We start from the raw sequence: 11573 nt of genomic DNA, 5'->3' as shown, positions 1-11573 counted from the left end.
TGGTGAAACTAATTTGGTGGGTTAAGTCTCTGGGAATTACATGATTATGTATTTTTTTCTGGTACAGATCCTGCAGTATGTGTGTAAAAAATAGTTCCGTTTGTGGCACTTAACCAAGTGGTTTGAGTTAAAGAAATTTCATAAGTCAAGTAATAAGTGTTAGAGCAGAATATGGAACTAAACAGCGTAATGACATGCAAATAGAGAAGAAAGCACTGCAGGAAAAGTGCTAATGTGTCTGGGTACAGGACTGAATTGGGTTCAGTAGTTCAATGAGGGCATTTCCTGACTTTTTACATTTGATGCTGTCATTATACCGGCTGATGCCTACTTTGAGCACATGTAGATAGCAGATCTGTGTAATTATACATTAAATCAAAGTACCACTCACCTTTAGGTTTTTCTTTTTGCCTGTCATTATTTGTCTTGAAACAGTTTCAAGAAGAAAGCTGCTTTGAGATTTCATGAACTTTAAGAAAAGATGATGATGCATTTGGAAATTAGAGTTAAAACAAGCCTGCACCTTAGAGAAACTCCCTTGGCAGAGTTTCCAGTGACTGCATTAGTTTCTCAAGTCTGTGTTTAATGACCCTTCTTCCCTTAATGTGAATGAGTTTCTTCACCACAGTTTCATTTATTGAGGCATTTGTCCAGAATGTGTTTATTACCTTCTTTCAGAGATTTAGAAGTTATTCAAATATTAAAAATTAAGTCACATAAATAAGGTTTTAGCTTCCTATACTTTCTGTATTCTCAAAAATGAGATATTACTATATGAAAAGCAGATGGAAAATTGTCTATTTTAATTTGGCTGTGGTTTGAACAGCTGAGATAGCACTTAGATGAGCAGGAGTAGTTACACATATAACTTAGGAACACAAAATTTGCATTTTCTTCTTACAAAAAAGAAAGAAGGTGTATGTAGTACTTGAGTAATACCACATCTGTCTAAAGATTTTGATGGATATCATCAAATCACGGAAGATATTTGGGTGAATATAGAACTATGAAGGTTATACTTTCTGATATTCACAATGGAATTACATGTCTGGGATAACATAGAAGATATATAAAAAGAGTGTACAAGTTCCAGAGATTTCTGTGAGTAAAATCTAACAATAATGCTAGCTGAAATCTCATGATTTTTCAAGAAACTGACAATATAGATAAAAATATTTCTCTTCATAATTACACTTTATTTAATTTGAAATATTTTGACTTACAAATGGTGTAAATTAATTTGTAAGGCCATGCTGGAGGGTTCAGTGTTTGTGAGGTATTAGCTGGTTTTCTTGTTTGGTTTTGTTTTGGCTTTATTTTTTTTTTCCTAGTAGAAGATTAGAAGTTCAACGTGCAGTCGCATAATAAGTTTCACATGTTTAGATTTTTGAAATAGTAACTCTTTAAATGGATAAATTCAAAAGTTATTGAAGTCAATTGCTTATCAAGACAATTAAAGGAATAAAATCATAACTATTAAAATGCATTGTCTCAGCCCCTGAAGTTGGTTGGTATCTCAAATTGTTAATGTAATTTCATGACCAATTCTAAATCCACAATGACATGTTTGATGTGTCTTCTCAACCAAAAACTGATTGGAAGCCAGACCATGTCACCTGAGGGATCTAAATAAAGTAGTAGGATTGGCTTTGATTTGTGCTTGTGGTGGCTCAGGTGAGGAGGAGAGGGCTGGCAGCAGTCAGTGAGGGGCTCTGTTCTGGGAGGGCTCTCTGGGTCTGCATGGCAGCACACAGACAGGGCTGCTCTCACCCCAACACTCCACACAGGCAAGCCCTTTTTACTTGGGGTAAGATCTGTTTTCCATTCTCACTGAAAAAACCTCCCCTGCTGTATTTTCTTCATCCTGACTCTTCAGTATTCCTGCTTAGCCCAGGATTCCCATCTGTGTGATTGATTTGCTTCCCACAGTCCTTCCTAAGCTGTTCCATGCATTTGAGGACTGTCCTTGTCATCCCCAGGCCCCCTTTCCTTCCAGTCAGGCTGATAGGGGCTGTCAGTTGATGTTCACTGATCCCTCCAGCTGGCACCTTTCAGACTGATTTCTCTATAACCAAGCCTAGGATTCTTCACTGGGATACTGATAGCTCTAATACAGAGCTGTTATTATTTATTTCCTGCTACCAATAAATTAGGCTTTGATTACTGCACCAAAATTGGTTGTGGGGCTCAAAGTGTAGTTGGAAGTGCAGTTTTTGGGGTATTATATTTTAGAGGCAATGAATACTGAATTTAATATGCTGTACTTGAAATGTTAACAGCTGGATGAATGTGTATATGTTGTAATACTCATGAACATTCTCCAAAGAGAAACACATCAATTCTGAGGTATCCAAGTATGTAGGTAAATGTTAGTTGGCCTAAATGCTTTTCTTAATATTTTCTGTATTAGTTAACTTTTTGACTGGTGTTGACAGTGCTTTGGTAAGCGAATACAAGATAGAAGCAATCTAAACTCTCTTCCAGCTTTTTGAAAATATGTGCACATATAAGGAGAATGATACATAGTGAATGAAACTCCATGACAATGTACTAGACAAGAATTTCTCAAGTATTTCCTTAACAGAAGAGCATCAGTGGAGTGATTGAGAATACTGCTGCTACTAACAATAACAAAACCCCCAAAGGTCTGATTCATTATTTTGTTGTACAATTCACAATACTTGAGGTCATGTAACCAAAGTCCTTGGCTTGAGTAAGAGAACACTTGAGATATGTGCCAGCGTGGCTGGAGAAGTTTGAAGTCATAAATATTAAAAGCTCCAAACCCAGAAGTCAACAGAAAGAAAAGCAGTGAACCTAATATTTGTTTTTTCAAATTTGTTTTGGCATTATAGAAATTCACTTCCTGCTCTGTTTGATAGGTAACCCTAGGCAGGGGGGTAGGACAGCAATTCTGGAATCTACGCTCTCTCCCCCCTGTTTTTCCTAGGGGAAAAAAATAAAATCCTTAGGGCAATGTAACTTTATAATGGCTTTACAGGTTACTTTAAGATCTGGAAATACCTCACAATATACAAGTGAGATTGGTGTCTTTTTGCTCACTGCATCCTTGCTCCTTCCCATTGTGACTTCAGCTTGGTTTAGGGCTGATTTTTATGTCAGAGAAATCTGGTGAAGAAGGTCCAAGTCAACCACTACTACTCTTTGACTAGACAATTATTTCTGTAGTGGTTTAATTGGAAGTCAAATAATATTTTGATCTTGTGCTATTGCCCTAACTGAAACCTACTTTTGCTTAAGTGAAGATTCAGTACATGAGAGATTCAGAATAGAGCTTTTGGAAGAAATAGTTTATTCTGTTACTGGTTTGACTCAACTGTGACTCTGAGTTACCAGAAATTAAGTTTCTCTGGGGTTGAAATTTCTTTTTGCCTCAGGGAAAAGATATAGGAAATAATGGAAAAGTTAATATAATTAGGAATTGTAAAATATTTTCCAACAATAATCTCCTGCTGAGCCATGGAGAGCCACCTTTGTGGGATGGCCAGCAGAAGGAGCATGAGTTCAGCTGCTGTGGGGTTACGCAGGGGGAGGGCACTTGTGCCTTCAGCTGCCACCACTAAATCCTCTGTGTGAGCATGTGGTAAAATAAGCTGCTTGGACAGCTTGGGGTTGGCTCCTCTTCCCTGTTTTCTGCCCCTGTGTATCCCCAGCTCAGAGCTGCACTCTGCTCTCTGCCATAGCAGCTCTTCCCTGAGGGGAAGCCAGGCTTTGAGCCAACTGCTGAAGCTGCAGAGAAGAAAGAGATCCTGCTGAAGTACATGGTCTGCATTCAAAGATTCTTGTCTGATTTGAAGTTATGTGTGACTTTTAAGAGATGCTGCAACTCATATTCAGTTTTCATACTTCAAGTAGCTTACATTAAATGTACATAATACTGAAAAGATTTAATTCCATTTCAAAGTACCAATGAGTATACAGCAGTGAATTCTTGCACTGCAGTAAAATGGTTCCTTTGATTAAACAAAAAAATTAAAAATTGCTATATTGGTAGCTAGTATATCATTTCCCCAAATAAAGTTAGCAGTTATTGTCTAGGCTTCCTCTTATGAAACCTGACTCATGTTAGTCACCCCTGCATAATGCCTTGTGGGGGACTGAACAGAAACCCAAACTAATGCAGACATTTTTTCAGTCTCATAAAATGATTAAAGTTGATGTAAAAGGACTCATTAAAATTGAAAACATTAGGATCATTAAAAAGCCATTAAATCACCTCACTCCTCTGATTTATTTAACAATAACCATATTTGGTCTCTGTTTTAAAGTCATAGACTCCCATCTTTTGTCTCTAATTATTGGCAGCCACCCACCATGCAGCGGGAGGACATGTTCATGATGAATTTATTCTTTTAAAGTCTTCTTTTAGGTTAATTCTTCAACCTTTGCAGGTCCTGCTGCTGCAGACTCTTTGGCCAAATGCTTAAACTCAAACATAAACAGATCAATTGATCTGCACAAGTGGTTGCCTTCTTAAAGACTAATGTTCAGGATATCAGGGCTAATTAAAATAACCCACTCTGAATTCTACTATTACCTTAATAGATCATATTTAATTCCAAGTGCTTTGCTTACAAATGACATCAGAATTTGCTGTAAAAGCTAAAGCAGTTTCTTTGAAGCATACTTCAGCTCCTATTAACAAAACCCCAAATTTTCTTTAACCCTACATAGCAATGGAAATCTCAGACCATGGTGGAAAAAGAAGACCTTTATCACAATTCTCATTTGAATTGAGTCCTTTTCACTGAATGACTCATACATTTTTAAAGATTGACTTTAAATATATCTTCTGTCCCATGGAGTTCATGGAAGCTATTCAAGTTCCAAATGAGCAAGCATATTGAGAGGTTTTATGTGGAGAACTAGACCTTTCAAAAGGCCCTTTTATCTTTATGAAAAGGATCTTAATTTCAACAAACAATGATAAAAATAAAATCACTTATGTTTCTTTACTCAAAGGAGGCTACTAGTGCTTTTGAAAAAATGCTGCAAATGGGTAGAAAATAATTGTTTTGGAAAAACTGTGCTCAAATGATGGAGCTGTCAGACATACTGAGAGGAACAAAGGCGAGCTTTTAATAAACATTTTGTGAGTAATTTGTACATCAGTTGTTAATTCTGAATGGCATACCTTCAGAAGACAAGGGTTACTCAAGAAAAAGTGAGAGGAGTTTCACAAAATAGTCTCTGACAAGAACCCTCATGAAAACCAATATTTAATGTCTTCATGTAATTTAAAAAGCCATAAATAAACCCACAGGTTCCAGTAGTATCTCTAGTTTGCCCCCCACAATGAATTCACTGCCCTGAGTTACTTGTTAGTAAAACCAGGAGCAGGTTTCAATCCAGACAGCCAAAGTTATGCCAGGGAGCCATGCTCCAGTTTGTGACTGTTTGTAGAAGGATGAATTGACATCCAGCCCCACCTTACCCAGAAGTTCAAGGTTTGTGAGAACATAAATTCACCCAGTGGTTCTTATTTACTGTACATATTGGGCTTTAGAAACAAGACATCTGATAAAATTTCTCATGTTTCATAACAACTTGACAGATACTTAAGCTCATTCTGTGTCTAATCTTTTCATTCTTAAGACCACCACTTTTTATATCTATTTAATATTTATTGCACTTGTGCTGTGTATTAGAGCTTTCATTTTTACTTGTTTCCATCTTAATCACTGCTATTTGTTAATAATACACTGCTGTTAGTTAATCACTGCTTTTTGGATACTACATCCAGTTTTTTTCTTTGTGAATATTAAAACATCAGAACTGATCAACCACATTAAAATGAACTCATTATTTTGAACCATATAGTCCATTATATTATGGACTGAGCTTAATACTCTGAATGCTTTCCTGTACATTTCTCTGACAACCATTTTCAAGAAAAACAATGGTGGCTATGGTCATGTTTTGAATTACAGAATTTTGTGCAAGTGAGGTGCTTGTCTATGATAGTTGTAGGGACAGATAACAGCTCTCAGGAAGGAGTGTAGTTGTTGGACCAATCAGCAAACAGCTGTTAGCTGCAGTTTTCCATCTAAACATCTCTATGTGTGTATTCTGAAGTGTGTATTTGGAAATTCAAGCATAACTTAGAAGCTGCAACTTGGGTATTTAATAGTAGAAAGAAGTGTTTTCAGTTTTGAAAGGGAATGTGCCAGAGGAGCTGCATTTGAGCAATACTTGATGGGAGGTCTGCTTCTCATGTTCTGCAATGGAAGCAGTAGAGTTTTAACAGAAAGCTATTCTTTTATGTGCTCTATACAGCATGATCCTAATAGGGTATAAAGCACAATTCCTGGATGCTTCTCTAGGATTCCTCAAATGTTTTTGAAAGTCTAGGTGCAAAAATAAGATTTGAGACTCGTTGTTAATGGAGTTCTATAAGATTTCAGCCATTTATAGCCGGGCAGTATAGCTGAGATCTCACATTTGGGGACTGTACCAGATGACTTATCAAACATAGAGGTGGTCCCTGGCAGTTTTCTATATTATTTATTTATAATTTCTGTATTAATTATTCTGTATTACTTATTATAAAACTGTTTTTTCTTCCTGATATTATGCCTGTGCATAATTTTGCTGTTCTCTTCCTGCAGATCATTTGGCTTGACATGTAAATCTGCAATGAGATAAGAGGAAAACTGCCATAGGTAAGTGCTCCTTAAAACAAAAGCTACATGTCAGTCACTTCCTTCCAGGAAATCAAATGGACTTTTTTTGTCTAGTGTTGCTATAGGGAGAGTTCATGGTGTGCTACTGATAAGGCTGTCATTTCACTATGAAATGCTTCTGGCTGGAGCTGTGGTTAAAATGTGATTCATTAGAATATGGAAAAAAAAATATTAGTACTACTTCTTTCACATGCTTACATTTTCTAGTCACTGAAGGGTGTAGTAGTTAATGTACCAATTAGCTGAATGCCAGCTGCTGGTTGGGCTTGTGTTAACATCACAGGAAAGGTTCTCTCCTAGATGTCATTGTCCTTGTGACTGCACTGCTCAGAACTGGATGGCCTGAGGCTAAACCCATGTTCAGCAAGAGGAATTCTCAGGCATTCAAATCTGGGATTTGCAGGGGCAGAAATTAAACCAGAATACAAGAGAGGATTGTAGAGCCGAACCTGTCTGATCAGTGCTCATATGTGTCTTTTTTAAAGCTACTGATGTTTTAAAATATAAGAATGAGTGAGTAAAAAGCACTGGGATGGTGACACCCTGGTAACGTTCACATTGTGCGTGTCAGAGATGCCTGTGGAAAAGACAGGTAACTTATGAAGACTAAATTTTATGAAGATTAAACTACTGAAAAGAAGCATGGTGACATACAGAAAACCTGTTTGAATCTCCTTTCAGCTGGCAACCTAGGAATTTAAAGCCATGCAGCCTCATAGAATTGGGAGGATTTGCTCTCCTCTTCAGAGAGCAATCAGCAAATGTTGTGCTTTGTTTTAAATCCATTTCCACCTATACAGAGATACTCAGGTTTTGCTTGGCAAGTTGTCTGGTTTTCCTATGGATTTTATTTACAGCACATTGGAATAATCAATAATCTTTTGTCAGTTACTGTTGTGGTATAGTGTTGGAGTATAAAGTTTAAGTTTGAGAAGAAAGCCAGAGCAGCACTGAGTTTTGTTCTCCTTCTCCATTCTGGGTCTCATCATTAATGGTGTTTGTTATAATAAATTAGAGAGAGAAAGAGAGATCAGAGTGTCTTTGCACTGGGCATGTTAGTTGTACATGTGACTGATAAGGCTAATGGACTAGTTTTTTACAAGACAGCCACATGAAAAATTGATGTGCTTGGTAACAATTGATATGAAACACCTCTTCTGCCCTTTGTGAAAATTAAAGTAGCTGCTTTTTCTGTGCCCAGTACAATGCAAGATGGGCAAATTAAAACATTTATTTTTATGCTAACTTGAGCCAGCATACTGGAAGAATAGATGCAGGATCATAAATGACATAGTCATAAAGGTGAGGTCCTAATTTACTTCCCAGTTGTATTTCAGCTTACTTTTCCATTGCTGGGAGGCATAAAAGTTACTGACTTATACTACATTCACCTCACGCTGGTCTCCTATCAAACAGAATATCAGTGGAACACCTCCACAGAGCTCTCTACATGAAATTGTCCTTTTGTATGTCTCATAATCGGCTGCAATGTGACCAAGCATCTGGCGGTGACAAGCAGATGTCTTTGATTTATTGGCTAATATCACTGCTTGTTAGTGGATGGTTGAGCAGGAGACTAAAAGAGCATAAAATCAGAGAGAATAAATTATGAAGGCACCGAACTGTGGCATTATAAACTCCTCCTTGTCACAGCTGTGACATCTCCTAGGAAATGTGGAATGAGAGAGACATCTCCTCTTCAAAGACAGTGGCCACTGTCTAATGATTTTGAATAAAATAAAAAACCCAAACAAACAGCCCATAGCCGTCAATATCTTGCCTGAAGGGGTGTTTTTCTCCTGCTAAGCAGTGTGCTTCAAAACTGTTGACCTGCTGGGAAATGGAGTTGATTAGCACCTAATTCAGAAGTTTGGGGGACCTGAAGGATGCGAGGGTTAAGGAGGATCTCTGCTGCTAATGGAGATGGTTTTCTTTAAATGCTGTCTAAAAACTTGATCAGACCCCAGAAAATACATGTTCAAGGTTCTGCTTCTCACTTTTAACGTTATTAGCCTTGTAAAGAGGAGAGTATGTCGGGTCCCTTTTGTGCAGAAGGGTTGTTTGTCCCAGGAAATGCATGGATGAGATGGGAATTAGCTTTGCAGGCTGTGCTGAGCTGTTTTACTCACAGCATGTAGGTAACTAAGACATCGAGGTCTGCTATGCATTGCAGGTTCTTTGTGGGCTTGACAGGAAGATTACAATGGGTAGCTGTGCAAATACATGACAAAAGTCTCAAAATTAGAGTTTGCAGCATTCTTAAATGCACTTGCCATTTTTTATCTGCTTTAAATAGTGAGTAGCTACCAAATTAAACAATGTGTGTGACTGAACACAGTGTCTCTGGTAGTCCCTTGGGACAGGAATGCAATAGATCTCAAATGTTATTCATTGCTGACAATTATTTTGAACTGCAGAGTAGTGATAATTGTGACTACTCACAATGTCAAATAAACATTATGTATATGTTTATTCAATAAATCAACTTGAAGTATGAGAGGAAGAAGGTACTCACTATTTCACTCCTGTGCAGTGCTGAGATGTTAAACTGACTAATGGCAGCAAGCCATGCAGTGATTCAGTAGGAAGCCATTAAAGAGTTATAATAACTTCAAAGAATAACTATGGACATGACATATGGAATTGACAGTTCTGTTTTAAATATTTATGTAAATATTTTTCTTCTCAGGTGATAGACTAAGAATCAATTCAAAGGGGTTTGTCAAAGGTTATGCTTGTTTCCATTGACAAGATTAATTTTATTATTTCAATTAAAATCCAGTATGACTTGTTGCAAAGTTTCCTTTACCCCATTCAATGTTAGATAAGCTGCAGTCGTAATGAGGAGATATTCTTTGTACTTTTAATGAGCAGCACCAGTAACTGGTTATGACTTACTGAGAAGTGAAAGAAAACTTTTAAGGGTGCCCATTGGAACTATTTTGCTGCTGCGGTTATCTGAGGGTATTAGCCTGGAGCAGATCCTGGGAGCTCAGGAAGAGGCTGCACAATTAAAAAGGCAGGAAGGAGCTGAGTGGTAGCTCTTAGTAAAGGGAAAGAGGAGCTCAGGCTAATGACACGAGACCCTCAGGCAGAAGGAAGTCACTGCAGTACTACACAGCAGTTACATCACAGTGCCCTAAAACCATGTGTTCAAGGATTTCAGTTTACAAGTGCAAAACCCAGGAATTTTATGAAGAAAATGTTTGTGCTTTTTTTTGGGGGGGGGGGTTTGGTTTTTTGTCTTTGGTGTTTTTTTTTGGTTTTTTTTTTTTTTTTTTTTTTTGCTTCTTAAATCTCCTAGCATTCAGCAAGAAAGTCTTCCTGTATAGTCATGATAAAAAATATAATCAAAAGATAGTTGATATATAACATTACAAATCATAAAATATATCTCGTACTAAGAGAAATGCAGACTGTGATCTTGATAAGAGTTGTAAAGGGGAAGTTAATATTTTAATGTATTTCTCTGAGTAGTTCCTTTTAATTTTAAATTATTTTTTCAAGTGAGAGCTGTTCTGTGTAATGGATTTGAATGTACTGAAGAGATTTGAAAGGATTTCCTTCATGTTCACTTTATTTCTGGAGCAGTTCAGCCTGTTTCAGCTTGGAGTTACAAAATGGAACAAAGAGGAAAATCTCCATAAAATATGCATACAATTTTTAATAATGAGTTCCAAAAAACTCTCCTGTAAGTAAGAACTGCTGATCACATCCCTGGGTGGATTTTCTGTAAGAAGAAAAGCATGACACCTTGAGACAGAATTCTGTTGTTTTTTAGACAGTGGCTGTGTGTCAGTCAAAGCATTTCTGACAGTGAAAGACATGAAAAAGCCACAAACACACCCAATCTTGAAAGACAAATGAGATGGAAGATAGTCTATTAATAGAAAACATAAAAATAAATACTGGCCAAAACAAGTGCTTCATTCAGAGTGTTAAAAAATCAACTTGTCAAAAATGTCATAGGCATCAGGATCTTATTGAATAGACTTCACTTTCTCTGAGGTGTTGCTTCTCATCATCACAAAAATAGGGGGGGAACAATCTAAAAATAACTTGGGTATAGAAAAAGTAAAATACATAAGAGAAAAGACTTAAATTTCCAAGATGTGCTGCTTCAAAAAATAAGAGGTCTTTCATTTCAGTGTATAGAACTGAGGAAATATCAACTCAGTGTGCAGTCCCAGCCAAACCTGCAGATAAACTGGGCAGGGCACTTCGATATTTCTTGGTTCACCAGCCATGCAATGGAAATTTGAACTGTTGTCACTTGATGCAAATTTATTTTTCATTTTGCCATCTTTAGAGCAGTTTGTTGTTTGGTGGCAATGTGACTCAAGAACATAATAGTTCCACTTGTATTCTTCAACTGTGTTAGGTCCTATAAATTTTTGTGTGGTTTACCACTTTTAAGGATAAATGGTTGGAAATGTACATTCAAATTAAAGGTCTTTGAGCAATTCAAAGGAACAAACAAAAACAAATTTTAAAAAAATGCAAACTTAGATGTATAGTTATTTGTTTTGAATTATTAGAGAGAATTCTGCCTGCTTATAGGAAATAAACAGAATATACTTTTCTGAAGTTCACAGCCAATATTTATCTTTAATTTTCTAATGTGGATTGGTCTCTGGTGACAATCATATTGTTTTATCCAGGCAACAATTATTCAGTATCTGTTCCTGATGAGATTATTTTCTAAAAGTGTCCATAAAAAGGTGGATACAAACAGCAGGTTATTATTAAAGTTTTTATTTAATCACCTGGAGCATGCTGCAGAGTCTGTGTAGAGCTGAGTGCCTGAGCTGAACACAGAATGTGGACCTTGGTTCACAGAATCCCAGCTTAGTGCCCATTGTCTTGTGC

The 11573-nt window shown here is 36.9% G+C and overlaps 1 long non-coding RNA gene across 1 annotated transcript; it reads left to right on the top strand.

Moving 5' to 3' along the window:
- The first annotated feature begins 6626 nt into the window (after positions 1 to 6626).
- Positions 6627 to 9037, top strand: LOC137482952 (uncharacterized). Its single transcript, XR_011004285.1, has 2 exons — positions 6627 to 6683; positions 8042 to 9037. It is a non-coding gene; the product is annotated as an uncharacterized lncRNA (long non-coding RNA).
- Positions 9038 to 11573: the final 2536 nt, after the last annotated feature.

This window comes from Anomalospiza imberbis, chromosome 15, assembly GCF_031753505.1.
Source record: "Anomalospiza imberbis isolate Cuckoo-Finch-1a 21T00152 chromosome 15, ASM3175350v1, whole genome shotgun sequence".
NCBI classification, from domain to species: domain Eukaryota; kingdom Metazoa; phylum Chordata; class Aves; order Passeriformes; family Viduidae; genus Anomalospiza; species Anomalospiza imberbis.
Note: the sequence above shows the minus strand (reverse complement) of the source record. Positions and strands in the feature narration are given on the sequence as shown.